We start from the raw sequence: 18,824 nt of genomic DNA on the forward strand, positions 1-18,824 counted from the left end.
ATGGTGGGAGAATGTTGGTAAGCCAGACAGTCCAGGAGTCAGAGTGGGGATTAGGGCATGAGGGCTAGGACAGCCTGGGATGTAGCATGGTGACTTGGTTCTGTCCCAGACTTGCCTGAGTTAATAGGGAGCTAGATGCCCCATTGCCAGAGGCAGTTGGCTGTAGGGGCAGATAAGGGAAGCAATGGCTTTTCCACACAAACAGAAACAACTTTTTTTGAGGAACACCAGATTTAGGCTTTTGTTTATCTGACAGCAATCCTTCTGCTTATATGTCCAGCCTGAGCTAAGCTCCAACTGTCACTCAGGACATTGTCAGCAGCACTGCCATTTTGGGAGCCTGCTTTAGACCTAATAGTCAGGGTCCAGCCTGAGCTAAGTCCTGACTGTCACTTAGAACATTGTCAGCAGCCTGCTTTAGACCAAACAGAACTCAGGTCCTCATGCCTCTGTGGCAAGCACTTTAACTGCTGAACAATCTTCCCAACCCACGCTTACCTACTCTCTACCCATGGAGGATATGTTCAGAATTCTAGTTTATTGTGACCATTGCTGGAAACTGTGTGAGACCGAGGAGAGGAATGGAGTACAAAGTCTGGAATGTAGTCTCGAGAAGAAATGACAATCTATTGTCAGTTACTCCTCAGAGGGGCCCTACCAGATTTCCAGGCTAGTCCGACTCAGGTGTGCCAATGAAGCAGGGTCAGCCACTCACCCCACTGGGGTAACAAGAGACAAGGGTGTTGGAAAGGGGAAAGGAATCGACTGTGTGGCCATACTAAGAAGGAACAAAGGACCAAGGTCCCAGGCCCCAGCTTAAGAGTACTGAGAAAAGTTTTGTCTACAAGAAAGACAAAGGTCAGGGGTCACATAGCTGGGGGTCATGGTCAGGTCAAGGTCTGGTTTGTGATTGTCTCAGGATGGCAGCCGGGAAGCTCATCAGCAATAAGAAAGGAATCTCATTCAGCATACCACCTCAGCTCTGTGCTGGATGCAAATAGCCAAGACCCAGGAGCAGCCAGAGGCCCATCAGAGAGATTGTGGGATGTGTATAGAGTGGAGTTCTTATTCGACCAAAGAGAGAACCAAAATTACGTCATTTGCAGAAAATGGATGGGACTGGAGATTATCATATTAAATGAAATAAGCCCAACTCAGGAAGACTAACACCATTTGTATTTCTGGTTATCCTTTTATATATGAAAAACACACCACACCACACAGACACACACGCACTAGTGTTAGATGAACACTCCTTAAATGGTTACCGTATCTTCCTAAATCAGAGCTGGAACCTGAGCGAAACAGACTGAGGCAGTGTGCAGACTGGGAAGCTAAGCCTGATGCCGTGTTCACAGACTTGTGGACACCTGCAGCCTGAGTGAAGAGGAAGAGCTTTCAGCCAACGCATCCTCTGAGTTCCTGCTGCTGCTGCTCTCAACACGCTGTGACATAAAACTATTCAAAGGCTTCCCTCCCCACTTCCCTTCCTTTCCCCCTCCCCCACTTGTGTGTGTCTGTGTCCGAGTGTATGTGTGTGTGTGTGTCTGAGTTTGTGTCTGTCTGTGTCTCTGTGTGTGTTTCTGTGTCTGTGTGTGTCTCTCTGTGTATGTCTGTGTATGTGTGTATCTCTCTGTATGTCTATGTGTCTGTATGTCTGTGTCTCTGTGTCTGTGTCTATGTATCTGTGTGTCTGTGTCTGTGTATCTGTGTGTCTGTGTGATTCTCTGTGTGTGTGCCTGTGTCTGTGTCTATGTATCTGTGTGTCTGTGTCTCTGTGTGTGTCATCTGTATATCTATGTGTGTGTCTATATCTGTGTCTGTGTTGTTCTGTGTCTCTGTGTATGTGTCTATATGTGTCTCTGTGTGAGTGTCTATTTGTGTCTGTGTGTATGTCTATCTCTCTTTGCGTCTGTGTGTCTAAATGTGTCTGTGTGTGTGTGTTTGTATGTGTATGTCTATCTCTCTATGTATATGTGTACTTGCCCATGCATACATGCATGTACAGAGTTCAGAGATCAACATCAAGTGCCTTCCTTTACTCTTCAACTCATTTAGTAGTACAGGCTCTCTCCACTGAATCAGGAGTCCACTGAATTTACTATGCTGGCTTGCCAGTGAGGTCCAAGGATCCACTGTCTCTTCTTCTCCAATGCAGAGATTACAGGCATGTGCCACCATGCCCAGTCTTTTTATATAGGTTCTGGGGACCCAAAACTAGCCTCTTCTGCTTGCTTACATATCAGGCACTTTACTACTGATCTACATCCCCAGTCTCCTCAGTGGCTTTTCACTATATCTTTATAGTTATGGTACAGGATTCCTCTGTGTCCTAAAAGAGAGTGCCCAGACACTCAACATGGACTTGGGGAGCTCTCAGCAACAACAGGACAATGTGACAAGTGGCTTTGAAGACTCTCAGAGGCGTTCTCTTAAATTAAAATCACCTGTATTTCTTGACAAGTCCCAGGCGGGGCTTTGACACATCCCAGAAGGAGGTGAACAACTGTCATTTCTGAGCCTCTAATGATGTCCAAACTTTGCTTGAAAGCCCCTGAAAGGAGCTGGATAAACAGACAGATTCCCCCGGGGAAGTGACAAGATACTGAAGATAGTCAAGTCCATCAGATCGTTCTCCAGAAGCTCACTGACTCAATTACAACCTCGCTGGGAGCCTCTTGCTGACAGCCCTGAGGAGGCTAGGACTCACGTCTCTCCCGCAGGAACGCCAAACTGTGATGAAAGCTAATTTACCACCTTTCCCCACTTCCAGGATTACAGGTGTATTCTGTATGGTGATACATCTGTTCTGCCAACCACTGGGCTCCACGTGTGCTGGATAAGCACACCACCAATTCAGCTACACTCCCGCCTGTTGTGTATGACGTCATGGGGTGCGCCATGCTTGCAAACTCACACCTACCTCAATTCCAGCTCTTCTCTTTTGTATCCACAAAATGTCTCTTGTCAGGTTTGGGGGTGGAAATTACCCCCAATAGATTTTTCTGTGACCAGTATGTGTTAAGATAGTTATAACAGAGTTAATCCCTGAGATGGTTAGTTTTGAATGTCAACGTTCCACCCCAACCTACACACACCTGAGAAAAAAGATCTTATCGGGGGTTGGGGAGATATAGGGTGGCTTATAGGCATGCCTGTTGGGGACTGCCTTGATTGTCAATTCAGGTTGGAAAGACCCACCCTGAAGTTGGGTGACATTACGTGATCGGCTTGGCCCTGAACTGTGTAAGAGTGAAGAAAGCTAGCTGAGAAGAAGCAGCCAAGAAGCCGGCATCGAGCCGGACGGTGGTGGCGCACACCTTTAATCCCAGCACTTGGGAGGCAGAGGCAGGTGGATTTCTGAGTTTGAGGCCAGCCTGGTCTACAGAGTGAGTTCCAGGACAGCCAGAACTACACAGAGAAACCCTATCTCGAAAAAAAAAAAAAAAAAAGCCGGCATCGAGGGCGCATGCATCTTTCTCTGCTGTGGCTATGATAGGACTGGTTGTTTAAAATCTGTCTTGACTCCATCTCTCACTGCCCCCACACCCCCCTCCCCTGGATAATGGACTGTAACTGGGAACTGTCAGCCCAATAAGCCCTCTCTTTCCTGCATTGCTTTTGGTCAGGGTGTTTTCGCAATAGAAGGAAGCAAGAACAATCCCTTAGAGTTTCTTCCTGGAAACAGCTAACGTTTAACCATCTTAAGGTCCACAGCATCCAAGGCCAAGTCCCACCTGCCACTCATCCTTAAATGGCCCGTGAACCATGTTTAAAGGGATGAAGAAAAAATCAGGGAAGAACAATAGTTCACAGTGCTTGGAAATTCTAAGGAATTCAACTTTTATGTTCTCCAAACAGTCTTCTTGGCTCGTGGCCATACTGTGTGTCCCCAGATTTCTGGGGAACACAGTTTTGCCTGTGGAGTGGGTGGATCCATCAGCGGAATAGGCCTCAGAATGCAGAAAACCTGATGTATTTACTCTCTGACTCTTTACCCAGTGTTTCCAGTCCTGGCATGAAACCTTTCCTATTGTTGCTGACTATATTCAGACCTTGCTTTTGCAGGTCCCGGCCCACCCTACCACGAGAGCCCTGCCATTATGCCTGCCCTGTAGGAAAAGCACAATGCTCTTAGTACAGTCTGGATCTAGTTTGCTTTTATAGATAAATAGCACTTTGTTAATAGCGTTTGACCACACTATTTATTTTATAATGAGAACTATTGAATTCCCTTGAAAAGTAGGTTCTCACCATTTAATTTCTTTTGAGGGGACAATTAGACCCATGTACAATGGGGCTGCTGAAAGTCAGACTGTGACTATGATCAGCAGGGCAAGGTTTTCCTTCTAAATGTTAAAACAGTCTCCTCTAATTAGTGAATTATTATAGAAGACCAACAAAGAATAACACTGCTGGTCTTGGCTTAAATGTAGGCCATTCTTATATTCAACAGGCCCCAAATTGCTGCAGATACTGGGCGGAGTAGTGACGAACTTACCACCTCGACTCAGGAAGGATACAAAATTTGAAACAGTAGCAATTGTATTGGGAATTTTTCTTCATTTTAATTCTCTGAAGCTTTTTTGGGAGGGAGAGAATGTAGGAAAGGAAGTTCAGCCCCCAACCAGACCAACAGTTAGACAAGGACAGGAGCCCTTTGTCTGTTTCAACTCTACTCAAACTCAGAAACGGCACAAGAATCTTTTCTGGGGTCTTAGAAACTGTAATCCAGGGGTCACAGATTCAATTGCTTCAGATGAGCAAATAAACTCTCCAAATATAGCAGAAAAGGCGGATGCTTGCACAGGCACGCAGCACCAAGGCATTGCAGAGCTCTGAAAGGCCTTTGGAGGGATTGTCAGCTGGGGTTGGGAAACATCAGGTGCAATGAGGTCGTCTCTGTAGTAAAAGTATCCTTAGGACAAGTCCATTGTCGTATAAAAGGTGTCTAGGGACACTGGTCACTCACTAGCTGATGGCTTACAGGTGCTGGTGGTGGTAGGGGTAATGCTGCCAGGGCAGTTGCCAGGTGACAGTGTGAGGCCTGAGTTTCCTCCCCCTCACAGACTCCAGACTCTGGAGCAAGAAGGCTCCCTTAGTGAGCCCTCCACAATTAGTCCCTTTCTCTGTTCACCTTTTAATCCTTTGATAGAAATATAATCTTGCTGAAGTATAGTCAACTAATATGTTTCTAGTTAAGTAATTCTGTTATTATGAGACAGATCTCATAATATTTTAATTAAAGATTTTATTTGGGAGCTAACGGAATAATGTAATGGGTAAAGGCTCTCAGCACCAAGCCCCAATGACCAGGGTTCTATCCCCAAGACCCACGTGGTGGAAGGAGAGAACTCCTGAAAGTTGTCCCCTGCCTTCCATATCTAAACCAGGGATAGCTGACATCATCAACAGAGACTGGGGATGGGGAGGTGGAGGAGCAGTGGGAGGAGGGTAGTGGGAGGATGAGAGTGGGAGGAGTGGTGGGAGGATGGGAGTGGGAGGAAGAGTGTCGGGAGGAAGTGAGTGGGAGGAAAGGTGGGGAGGAGGACATGGGAGGTGGGAGGAGAGTAAGGGAGGATGAGAGTGGGAGGAGGGGGAATAGGAGAGAGCTTATTCTTTATCTTTGAGATAACATACTGGTCTTAAAGACAGTGGCCTCATAGCCTGGGTCTGGCCAGCATCTCTTTGAATACTGCACATCCCTAGATCCATTCCTCCATGATAAAGAGGTAGTTGGGCTTGAATCTAGGGACACGCCCACACATGCAGTACATGGACAATCGAGGGTGAAAATTCTCCATCATGTGGAAAACTCCAGACCCTCGGCTCAGGTTCACGTTTGCTGCTGAGAGCTGGAAAATTCCAGTCATGCCAACAAGGTGCCAAAGGCTTTTTCTTATCAGTCGCTCAGCATGGTGCTTAAGGAATGGAATTCCATTAGTTTCCAGTTAGCTTCTTAAAGCTCTGCATGAACCACGGTTCCCACAGGCCACAGGGTCCCTTTCTGTCACTTTACCCAGTCTCTCCCCAACCTGCTTAATTGCTGCCCCTGGCGAAGTGCTGCTGCCTGCTGCCTCGTTCCACACACTTTATGAAATCGAAGTTGAACTGATGGCTGTATTAACACTTCTGCTTTTGTACTGACTGTGGAAAAACTGATCACAGAGAAGACCCTATGTATCTGGCCAAAAATATTAGCTTTGCTACTGAAGACCAGGGCCCCTGAAATGTCTAAGCCCACGGGAGGAGTTCTGGGGAGCAAATGTGAGCCCTTTGCTTTGCGAATGATCTTAGCTCAGATTACATATGGCTTTACTGACCCGGTCAGGGATCTAGAACTTGGTTTGGGAAAAGTGAGGATTGTTGGCTCCTAGTAACGAGCCTAAGTGGGTTTGTTTTATCAGCCTGGGATTATAGGCTTTTCTTAAAGTTTCATCCTTTAAATTAGATGCCTCTGAGTGAGTACGTGGTGCCTCAGGAGGCTAGGAGAGGACATCCGAGCCCCTGTAGCTGGAGTTCCAGGTAGCTATGAGCCAACCAAAGTTCTAGGAACAAAACTCAGATCCTCCGGAAGAGCAGCAAATACTCTTAACTGTTGAGCTTTTTCTCCAGCTGAGTAGCATCCCCTAAAGGGGTTTCATATCACAAACTTGTCCGTCCATCATTTGGTAATCCCTTAAGATATCCCATCATTCAGCTGGAAGGTTGCAGAGGTAATGTTCTCCCTATTGGCTGCACCAATCATGTCTATACAAACCAAGGAACGTTCAGCCTGCAGCTGAGGATCACAGAACTTGTGGAGCACAACCCTGAGGAGCACGGGGTTCAGATCATGAGTGGCATACTAATCCGGGTGCTGCCTCCCTCCCTAAAACTGATGGTTAACTTAGTACTACCTTAAGTAGTACTTTTGTTATAGTTTGAGCAAAGTGTTCCCCATGTGCTTGTCTGTTTGAACACATGATTTCCAGCTGTTGATACTGCTTATGTGTTTTAACATGTGATTTCCAGCTACTGTTTAGGGATGCCGAGAAACCTCTAATGTGGGAATCATGGCTGATGGTGTGTCCCTGGGGAAACTGAGATGAAGCATGCCGGTGCATGTATGTGCAAGAACGTTCTAGATGTCCCAGGCCCCAACCTTGTGTGTGACACACAGAAGGACTTGAATGGTGGAAGGAACACTCAGAGAGATCACTAAATCCTAGAATCCCATAGAATGCACAGGCACATTCAGCCTTTCATCTCTGCCTGGGATCACTTAGCCTGAGAAATGTTCTTGCTCATGAAAGTCACAGTGTGTTTGGTAGCAGCTACTAAGACGATTCACAGAACCCGGAGGCAGAGTAGAACACAGCCCAGAGGCTGTCCATTCAGGAACAGGGGAGCTGGATGTACTTTCAAGAGCTATTTAACCCTCCATGGTGTCTCTTTACGCATCTTCTTTACCCATTCCCTCTCTCTGCCCACCCACCTTGTTTATCTATGTGTTCAGATCCAACATGGGTAATAAACACACCCAGGTTTGAAGACCCCAGGGGAGTCACACTATTCGTTAGTCCTAATGTCAGAAAGAAAGATGTCAAGGGGGAGCTATCTTCAAGGAAATCAGGGGCTTATGAGTTTAGGTGTCTTTGACCTCTGTTCTTCTGGCTGGAGCTGCATAGGACACACTGAAAGTGCTTTGGAAGGTTCTGGAATGAGGGGATCAGAATCAGAGGGATATCTGCAGAGATCGATAGTTCCTCAGGGATGTTTCCATAGGGCTATGACTTTGCATGGAGTCTGCACTCGTCCAATTTGTGGCTGTCTCTTATATGGTGGACAGTCTGAAAACACAAGGATGTGCTTTTTGTCGTAGAATTAACACCAACTCCCGTCTCCTGTCTGTCACTTGACCCCTTCCCTGTAAGATTACACTATGAACCTGATATCTTCAACAAGTTTAGAAGCCCCTGAGAATATCTGTAGGATTAAACTCTCTCTATCATTCTGTTTTGGGCTGAGAATCCACTGAATTTTGTCCTGAAGTAACACAGAACATTGCTGCAAAGAAAGCTTATGGTCCACAGTGTGACCATCCCAGGCCAGAGCTTGGCACGTAAGCTACTTCAAAGAGTAGCCATCCCTGGCCAGTGCTTGCTTCTGCTCTCAGAATTGTTGGATTGGCTTCATGGCTCATGTCCACAATGACTAAAGTCCATGGGCATCCAGCCCGAGCCGGATGAGTCAGGGATGAATGGAGGTCCCCTTCCCATCCAGTTCCCCCTAGAACCTGTCACTGCCATGTGGCCTGTGTGCCACCTCCTTGGTCATTCAATATTTTATGAATGACACCTTCCAAGATTTGCTGGCATACTCTGTGACCGCCTGCCTCCTTTACATCCTGATGTACCCTTGGGGACAGGCACCACACACTGAGCCAGTGCAGATGGCCCTGGCTCCTCTATCGGCTCCCTCCCTTGCCAAGCTAGACAAACCCAGCCTTTTGACCTCACAGAAGTTGATGGCTCTGGGTTTTATCTCCTGTGAACACATACGTGGCCCCACCTGGTCATTGTCAACCTCCGCTGTTGGCATGCCACCTGAGGCCCTGGCATCCCTTCCCTTCCCAGGGCTTTCCATTTGTGTGGAAGGACTCCTCCATTTCAGTCCTAACTAGACAGTTCACAGAAAAGCATGCCTTCTAGTGGTCAGTGGAATCTCTCAAGGTCTCTGAAACCAGAGCACTAGAACCCTACAGTACCTGGTAAGGACATGGGTGTGACAGAGGAAAGGCAAGGGTCCTGCCCTTTCCAGTGCCAAGACCTCCCGAGAGTAGTATAGAGTGCTGTACTCCCAGAAGGGCCTCTGAAACATGACATCTAAATACAGCTTTCCTGAAGAGCTACAGTGTATCCCAAAGTGAGGGTGCCTACTCGGTCCTCACCACCAGGTACATCCCAGGAATCCTGTCTTTACCTCCTCAGCACTGAGGTTATAACTCACCACCACACACAGAACTTTTTAACTTGGATTTTGGAGATTGAACTCAAGTCCTGTGTTTACTAACTGAGCCATCTCCCCAGACTCAGAATCCAAGACACTTATTTTCTACAGGCATAAAATGAGTCTCGATAGCTCAGTGGTGCTGATACTGGGTACAAGGTCACAATGGCATATGTCAAAGCTATAACATTATTTTGCTCCTTTTTTTGATGGAGGAGGTGCACAGTTCAAAGCAGCTAGGAACTAGCAGTAGGGTGCAGGGGTCTGGAATCAGACAGCCTGCTGGGGGCTGGCTCTATTGCTCCCTCTGGCCCCGGGTCCTAGGGCAAAGTACTCAGATCCGTAGACGCCATTTCCTCCACCACAGTGTGACCTTGACTAATGGCCCCTCCCTCAAGAGGCTGAAGAGAGAACAAAACAAGGCTGTGCAGTGCCCAGCATAGAAGTCTTTCACAAATGCCAGCTGCCCTGGCATCATTGTGTGGGATCAAGGCCTTGCCAAGGGCAAAGCTGAAGACCTCACATTGCTTGTGAGCTCAGGGAGTCTTCAACATGGCTATTCGTCACCCATCTGTTCTCCCCCTACCCTCTGAATCTCTTTAGAGTTTGTTCTGTAAGGAAGAATCTGGAAGAGTACCAGTGTCTCTTGTGTATCCCCTCTGGCTAAGGCAACTTACAGGAAGGGTGAGTGGGTAGGCAGGGGCTTGCTGGCTCACGAAATACAAAAGGAAGATATGTTTTGCCTTAACTTTGCCAAGTCTTGTCTATGCTCTGTCCACAGCTCATTGCTCCAGGAGGCCTCCCTCCCCAAGCAGCCTTTTTGGAATAAATACCAAGTACTTTCTAAGGGAGATATTCTGAAGCTAACAAAGGAAGAAATCAAGGTCTGAGGGAAAGACTAGTACAACTCGGGACTAATCCAGTTAGCAGCTCTACAACCTTGCTTATCAGAGAATACTCAGACCTTGGAAAGTCCTGTTGTGGAGATGCTGCATCCAAACCAAGAAGAGAGACCAGCTCAGAAGACTCAGGAAACCAGAGAAATTTACAAAGTTTCCAAAAAAGTTGCAAGATGTGCAAAAAAGTAGCCAATGGTTGCTAGGGAAAGGGAGAACCTAGTGGAGCTGACAGCTAGTTAGAGAGCTCAATGGAGCTTGCATACATTGTAATCATTCTGTGGTGGGCTTTTCAGAGATGCACCTGCATCTGAGTCACTTGTGTTCCTGTAATCCTGTAGCCACACAGGCGTAAGTAAACAACAAACTATTGTTTCCCAGAGCTAGACAAGGATGAAATGGTTTCTTCGGACTGTTGTCAGTGCTCCATCAGGGGGTGAATAGATGTTTTTTTCACTTCTCCCCAGGAAGAGTCACACAATAGATTTGGGGAATGATCTGCATGGATTTCCTGGTGAGGAAGATGTGGGGCTGAAGCCTGGCAGCAGAGAAAAGAACAATCAACAGAACAGAGACACATGGCGTTTGTCAAGATAAAACTGGTAAGACGGGTGAGAAGAATGGAGGAGTCTTTACCCGTGCACCAGAGGAGAGAGATAGGAGACCGGAAGGCAGGACCACTAATCAGTCTGGACAGGAAATTAATGATAGGCTTGAAATGGCTGAGATACCAGACTCATTTTTCAAGCCCCGGGTTTCTGTCATTAGTGTCAGAGAAGGATAGGGAAGGAGTTGTGGAAATCTCTGAGAGGTGACCAGCCTTGTGCTTTCTCTTCCTCAAGCTGCTTTTTGCTCAGGCCTGGGGAGACCTGGGCAGCCCGCTCTGGACAGCGTTGGTAGTTCTGAGGTGTCTGAAAAGGGAGAATGCCATCCTTATATATTTGACTGCAATTCCTGCAGCAACCTGAGCCTGTAGAGCCCTTTAGCCCAGTTCTGTGTTTTCCCAACTAACCTTTTCTGGAGGCCATCAGCTACACGTCATTATCATAAGCAAGCTCAGAGACCTTCTCAGTCTTAAGAATGTGGAAAAGTCACGTTTGTAACTTCTGGGCTGGCTGTAACTGCTATATAGGAATCTGGTTTGGGTTATCCTAACATAGAGTTAAGATGTTGAACTTACAGAAATCACTGTGTGTGGCAATCATGAAGTCAGAGAAGAAAAGGGGGGGCACCCAGATACCTTAGAAGTTTCCTTTGATTTCTTCTTGGGCTTAATACGAATGTCTTGTACTGTGTTTTGAGTGTGCAATGTCTCCCACAGGTTCATGTATTTGAATACTTGGTCTCCAGTTGGTGGTGCTGTTCTGGGGAATGGACCTACCAAGAGGAAATGGGTTGTTTGGCAGGTGTCTTAGTCAGGGTTTCTATTCCTGCACAAAACATCATGACCAAGAAGCAAGTTGGGGAGGAAAGGGTTTACTCAGCTTACAATTTCACGTTGCTGTTTATCACCAAAGGAAGTCAGGACTGGAACTCATGCAGGTCAGGAAGCAGGAGCTGATGCAGAGGCCATGGAAGGATGTTACTTACTGGCTTGCTTCCCCTGGCTTGCTCAGAGTGCTTTCTTATAGAACCCAAGACTGCCAGCCCGGGGATGGTACCACCCACAATGGACTGGGCCCTCTACCCCTTGATCACGAATTGAGAAAATGTCTTACAGCTGGATCTCATGGAGGTATAGCCTCAAGAGAGACTCCTTTCTTTGTGATAGCTCCAGCTTATGTCAAGTTGACACACAAAACCAGCCGGTACAGCAGAGCTACCCTTCTGTCTCTGTGTCTCTCTGTGTCTCTCTTTCTCAATGTTTCTCTTTCTCTTTCTCTCTCTGCCTCTCTGTCTCTCCTCCTCTTCTTCCTCTTCCTCATCCTTCCTCCTCCCTCCTTTACCTCCTTCCTGTAAGTTGCCAAGACTAGTCTGAAACCATGAACCTGTGTGCATCAGCCATCTGAGTCCTAGGCATGGTGCACCTTGCCTGGTGCTTTAAAACCATTCTTTTTCCACAATGTGAAATTCTTGCCTCGCATATTGTTTCTCTTAGCTACTGGAGAAGACTCAGTGATGGTTAGTCACCACTGTCATCTTGACTGGATTTAGAATCACCTAGGAGATATGCCACCTGAAGTGCCTATGAAGTGTTTCCTAAGAGAATTGACTGGGTAAGGGGAGACTCATCCTGAGCACAGACAGCATTGTCCCATGGCCTAGAGACCTGGACGGAATGACAAGGAGAAAGCAAGCCAGGCATTAGCACCCACAGCCTCCCTGCTTTCCCCTGCAGATACACTGTGACAGCTACCTGCCCTCTACAGATATACTGTGACAACTACATCAGACTCCTGTACCCCACTTTTCCTATCTTGATGGTACCTTATAACCACTGGTCCAAATAAACCCATCCTTCCTAAAGCTGCTTTTGCTGTATATTTTCACAGTCATGAGGCCTCCTTGCTTTTTTTTTTCTTTTTTTAAAATCTTTTTGTATCTGTTCTCCACATTGACTATCTCAGCTTTTAACATCTAAGGCCCAGGCAACTGCATTCCTTGCAAAAAGAGACACCACCCCATAGAAGTTGGTACACGACATCAGCTTGCTCTGCAGCAGGGTCAGTACCTACTTAAGACAATGGTCATCAGGGACCGGTTCCAGCCGACCCTCTGGAGCCAACACTGGGACTCAGTCTGACATTTCATAAGCCTCAGAGCAGCAGGGGAAACTGCTTCTAATATAGTGTTCCAGGTAAGAGGAGAGAAATACAATCAGATTTTTGTTCAGTGATTGCTGAGTTGATGCGTGTATTTGTATGATGAAGTTAAAATATTAATGATATTCAAAATAGGTAGCTTGTTGTGAATATATAAATAATCTCATTTCTATTTTATAGGCACTGAGATTTTGTTCTTTTTTCCCCTCAACACTCTCTCTCTCTCTCTCTCTCTCTCTCTCTCTCTCTCTCTCTCTCTCCTCTCTCCTCATGTGTGTATTCTTCATGGACAAGAAATGAAACTGTCTTAAATCACCAAGGATGGAGCCCTATCTGCCAATCTGCTAGCAAGCATTAGCGCTGTGGAATTTTAAGAAGTAGAACTTCAAAATCAATGTCTCTGTAAGGGGAAAATATGGGTCAGTGGGTCAGTGCCTGGGTGGCAGCTGGAAGGAAACAGGGGGACCAGAGTTAGGGTGAGTCTGGACTAGGGAAGGTTGGGGTTAGGGTGGGTCAGGGTTAGGGTTAAGGTTAATTAGGGTTGTAGCTGGGTCATTAGTGAACATTGCTGTCATGACAAACATTTGATGAAGACATGCTTTCTTCATTCTGAGTGAAGTGGTGCTAGGACATCAAGTGACCTCTGACCCTTCTCTGAGGAACTTCAGCGAAGAGAGAGGCTCTGTTAGCAGCTGGCTAGATTGTCACAAAGATGACAGGAGGAGAGTGCTCCCACGAAAGACCTCAGAGGTGGGCTGTGGAAAGCTACACACAAAGCCCAACACTGAGGCAGTGTGGAAAAAAGCAAAGCTGCTTGGCCTCTGGGTAGACCCACGTGGTATCTCTCTCTTCCCTTTCACCTTCCTGTCACAGTTATTATTCAATCCTGAAAACACTGCTGCATGGTGTTCGAACGATAGCATTTGGCTCTTCCAGCAAAGTTAACAGTACTGCACACAGACAAACTGCCAATCGAAGGGCTTATTCTGCTTCTGACATGTACTTCTTGAAAATCAGCCACTGCATTTACATAATGTATACTTTGCAAATAGCTTATGAATATATATTTTATTTGTTTAGAAAAAGAAGAAGGTTAGGGGCTCCAGATTCTGAGCGGTAAGCCAAACAATGGCTACTTAGCCTTCCTAGTTAGAGATTGGGCTGTGGTTGATCCAGTCACCAAGTTTTCAGACTGGTATCTCAGCAGCATGACACCGAGGGAGGCTTGGTGGTCCTCCCTGCTAGGAAAGTTCTTCCGTGAGGCTGCTCAGCATGGGGCTGACTGGAGGCAGTCAGTGAGAAATACCCACCTGCTTGACATTGTCATAGGAACAAGAACTTCAGAACAGGGGCCTTTGGCTTGTGGAGAAAGACCTTTGTCCCCAAATCTGAGTAGACAACAAAGTCTAGGGAACCCCAAGTGCCAACCTTGTCTTCCCTGAGGCTTGATAACTAAAGGCTTTGATAACTCGGGAGGGACTGCCTTTCCAGGTTAGCCAGTTCCTGAAGGGAACAGACAACACACAACATCCGATGTTCATTTGCAAGCCCATTTTTAATTCTTTCTTGTTAACTAAACATTTCTTTAGACGTTAACCAGTCTCACGTATCCTGTCATAGTAATAGAAACTCTTGCTAAAGCACAAGGCTAATCCAGGAATCTCTTCCACTGTAGCTCCCGCCTGCCGATCTGGAAGCTGCTACCAATGGAAGCTTTATCATGTACTGAGCCTGGTGCATAGTGCCTACTTCACAGGTAGGGGCAGACAGCTTACACCAGGAACCATAATTCTCCAATCCTGAGGAACTGCAGAGAGCCCTGTAATAGACAGAGTCTCAACATCCGGGACCCCAGGACCTTAACAACTGGGAAGTGTTACAGTTTGAACATGAAATATCTCCCCAAAGGCTCTTCTACTTAAGTTTGGTCCCCAGCTGGTGGGTCCAGTCACTGATAATGTGATTGGCTTTTGGGGCTCTGACCTAATCAATGGACTCCTTCCCTATGGAGCAATAATTTGACGGTACTATTGGGAAGTGAGACCAGCACTAGCTAGAGGTGATAGGTCACCGAGTGTAAGTCCTTAGGGGCTAGGCTGTCTCAGGCCCCTGTGCCATGCAGGGAGTAGATTGAATGCAAGAACACAGCCTCCAGGATGGACAAGCTGGAATTTGAAGCCCTCTGATACATACTAGCCATGTGACTTTGAACAAGGTGCTCAGTAACTCTGTACCTCTGGTCCCTCCCCATGCAACAGGCTCTTCTTAAGGTGGGTGGAAGGTAAGGCACCCACCTTAAGTATTTGAATTTTAATTAGTATTAGTTTTCAATGTAGAGGTTTTGGAGGAGAGTCAGACTGTAGGTGCCGTGAGTAATTCCACTCTTAGTGTTTTCTAGAAGTCGGGTGCTGATCATCGGTTTATTTACTTACTCGACAAGCATGGTGGGAGCTCTGACCATCTGCCGGGTGTGCTGCTCTGCGCTTAGTGAACCAGCAGAACAGCGGTGTGGCTAAGGGTTTGTAAACAAGAATTTCCACACCATATTGTTTGCGACAAGATAAACTCAGGAACAACCCGGATGTCTCCAAGTAAGAGACTAGTTAAATGTATTATGCCACGACTGTAAAGGGGGAGGAAAATGCTGACTCTCAAGGGCTGAAACAGAGAAAGCTTCTCAACGCACCGAAACAGGAAAAGATATTTATGAACCTGTCACTCGCCTCAGGGCCTCTGAATTTTCTGGTCTTTCTGCCTGGAGAACTTGACATGGCAACGGCTCAGCAACTGCTTGCTGAGTGAATGAGCTAACTGGGGAAAAAGTCAACTGTAAAATAATCCGAATTGTGCTTTTACTTTCCAGATACATACATAGTAGAAAGAGTCAAGAATAATTCCAAATGTTACAGCGACCGTGATCGCTCACCCCGGTTTTAGATGGCGTTGTCCTCATTCTTTTTGCTCACCTATGTTTCTAGCTTTGATCTAACAACCAACTTTATTTTTTTTCTTAAAAGAGCAATTCACTTTTAAATGAATGTTGTAAGCATTAAAAGATCAAACGCAGTTTACCCCCTACATAAAAATATAATCCAGTTGAGGGGGTGGAGGATAGGTGGAAGCATTTGCCATGCAAACCTGGAGACCCACGTTCAGTCCCCAGAACTGGTGTGACCAAGACAGATGCAGCAGTGCGCAACTATAACCCAGCACTCCTGAGGTGAGGCAGGAGGGAGACAGAAGATGATTCAGAAGCTCGTGGTGCAGTTAACCTGAACTAAACAGCTCAGCAACTGGGAGAATAAGCAAAATCCTGCCTCAAAATAAAACCACACACACACAAATACTTAACAAGTAAAACAAATAATAATAGTCGAGAAGCCAGAACAATAGTGTGTGTTAATACTTGCCAAACTCTATGCCAGCCACTGGTCAAGGTGTATTGCTTGTGAGCTCTTATTAAGAGTTACCATGACTAGAACAAGAAACCCTTCTAATGATTTGATTTGGGTATATGGTTCAGTGTGTGTGTGTGTGTGTGTGCATGTGTGTGTATGTGTGTGCATGTGTGTGTATGTGTGTGTGCATGTGTGTGTATGTGTGTGTGTGTGTATACAACATTTGTATTTTGAGAGATATTTTTTTAGTCAGCCACCATGTTCCCGACTAGCCCAGACCTGCAGCCAGGAGTGGCTGCAACCATACTGCCGCTGCTCAACTCGGGCCGTCTGCTTAGGTGGTCAGAGACACCAGCCCTACCACCCACAAGACGCCAGAGTGGGAGATAGCTCTGCCAATCTACCACACTGTCTCCACAATGCTTGGCTGATCCCAGACCATCCCGCCATCCACGTGGGCTCGGTACAAATGAGACTCTAATGCTTTGATTATCCAAAGGCTTTATATGTTTGGTAATGCTCAATAACTAGATGCCCATACAATCAGAGGTATAACCAAATACCCAACCTAAATATACCAACTACCTTTGACTGCTTGAGACACGTGAACATCCACTTCTGTTTCTCTCTCTCTCTCTCTCTCTCTCTCTTGTTCCTCTCCCCTAGCTCCTCCTCTTCGTCTTCTCCATACTCCTCCTCTAGATCCCCACCCCCCTTTGTCTTCCTCCCTCCCCTCCCCTTACTCCTCCCACCTTAGCTCCTCCTACACATCTGTCCTTCTGTGTCTGGCTTGTATCACTTGCATCATGACAACTTCATCTATCTGCCAGGGCTTTTTGTGGTCGAATAATATTCCACCTGTGAGGTTTCACTTACACTGTTGTCTGTTGGAACAGCGGGTTATTTCCATCATGGTCTTCCTGGGAACTGTGCTTCTGTGAATATAGGCATACAGATTGTTTGAGTCTCTGCTTCCTACTTTGGGGGATGGAGACCTGATGTGAACCCACAGGATCCTGTGGAAATGTGGTTACGCTTTTTGAGGCACTGATATAGTTTTCCACAGTGGGCAGGTGAGAGCCCTTCCGACTCAGGAGGAACCAGCCTGATGTCATGTATGTACCTTGGCGTCCTTTTCCTCCTACCTCACCTTTAGTGCCTGCACCTCTCTTTCCCTTGCACAGGGTCTTAAAGGACAGAACAATGAACAGTTTCAGGAGCCAAAGTCCAGGCTAAGTTGCAACGTCCCTGAATAAAGGGGCAGATGCCCTTTGTACCCATGATGTGGGGCTAAAGGGAAGTCACAGCCTCTTATTCTTCTTTCCTGTACAAGATGCCTTTGTATTCTCACATCCAGACCATAAGGTGGTCTGTTACTACAGACACAAGCAAGCCCAGAAAAGAACAGAATGTTGTGCTCTGGGGTTAGACTTAGGTAACATGCTCTTCCGAGCAAGCAGTGTCATCTCACTTGAGAATAATACTTCCCACCATAGATTGCATTCATTGGTGACATCGAGGTAGGAACACAGCCACAGCATCGTATATCCCCTGCCTTCAGGGGCAAGTGTGTCTTTCCCTTTTGCAAGGGTCAGATTCTGTGGTAGTCGAGCAGATACTGTGGCAAAGGCTTCACAGAAGATGCTGGCAAAGCAGGAATCAGACAGTGATAGAGCTGGGAGCCTCTGTCTTGTGGACTAGGGTTTCTTTCGTTATCGTGTCCCCTTTCCTTCCCTTGCCAAGACTTAAAGGCATCCTCCTCTCAGGGATGAAGCCTGACAGTCCATTCCTGGCCATCGCAAAGGCTGAAGGTGGGTTGCTGGAGGGAGTGTGTGCGGGTCAGGAGATTCCCCACAGTCCACCCTGGAGGGTCCCAGATCTGTTTGTAAGTTTTTCATAGATGTTTATTCTCTAGATGATGTCTGGAATGTACGGCTACCAGGGTGAAGTAAACAACCTGCCTAATTCATCACTAGGCTCACACCAGGGAAGAAACAAAGTTGCAGGAGCTGAGGCTCTGCAGCCATCTGGGCATGGTTCTGACGTCACACTTGTAATCAGCAGAGAACCTGCTCCCCACATCCGCCAGGTAATGTCCACTCCAAAAGGGAACCATGTGACTGCAGGGCAGGGGAGCATGCGCTCTGCACAGCTGCACTCTTGGATACCTGCTTCTCATCATTGCCCTCACTGGTGTGAGAGCCAAGGCTCTCCCTCCTCCTGTGAGCAAGCCTGGCAGAATGAGTGAGACAGCTGTCATTTGCAGGTGCCCCTATCCCTATCCCTGCCCCTCCTATCTGATTGGTCCAGAGCTTTTTTAGTGGAGACCCTGATTCATTCATAGTCAAAAAACCAGATACCTGACAAATGGCAGTTGGGAGGGGGGAAAACGGATTCTTATCATCTTAGATACAATGTTGAATGTCTTCTAAGAGGGGCTAGCAGTAGACATTCCATAAAGTGGTATGTAGCAGCTTAAATCTGAGTCCTGAAAATTCCCCTTTTTATTGTATTATGTTATATGGAGCAGAGATCTGTGGTCCCTTTGTTAGCCAGGGTGAAAGCTCCTGACTGCTAATGTCCCTGTCCTCTTATTAAATTCCACCTTAGGATTCATAATATCAGGGTTCTAGCAGGTGGTCTTGCTCCAGGCAACCAGGAAGCTGGGAAGCCAGGCTGTGCCTGGCAGTCTCATTTCAGGTGCTCCTTCCTGAACTCAACAAACCAAACATGAATGTCACCGCTATTTATGTTTTATAAATGCTAATGCCACAGCA

The sequence above is a fragment of the Grammomys surdaster genome, unplaced genomic scaffold, assembly GCF_004785775.1.
Source record: "Grammomys surdaster isolate TR1022 unplaced genomic scaffold, NIH_TR_1.0 181, whole genome shotgun sequence".
Taxonomy (NCBI): Eukaryota; Metazoa; Chordata; class Mammalia; order Rodentia; family Muridae; genus Grammomys; species Grammomys surdaster.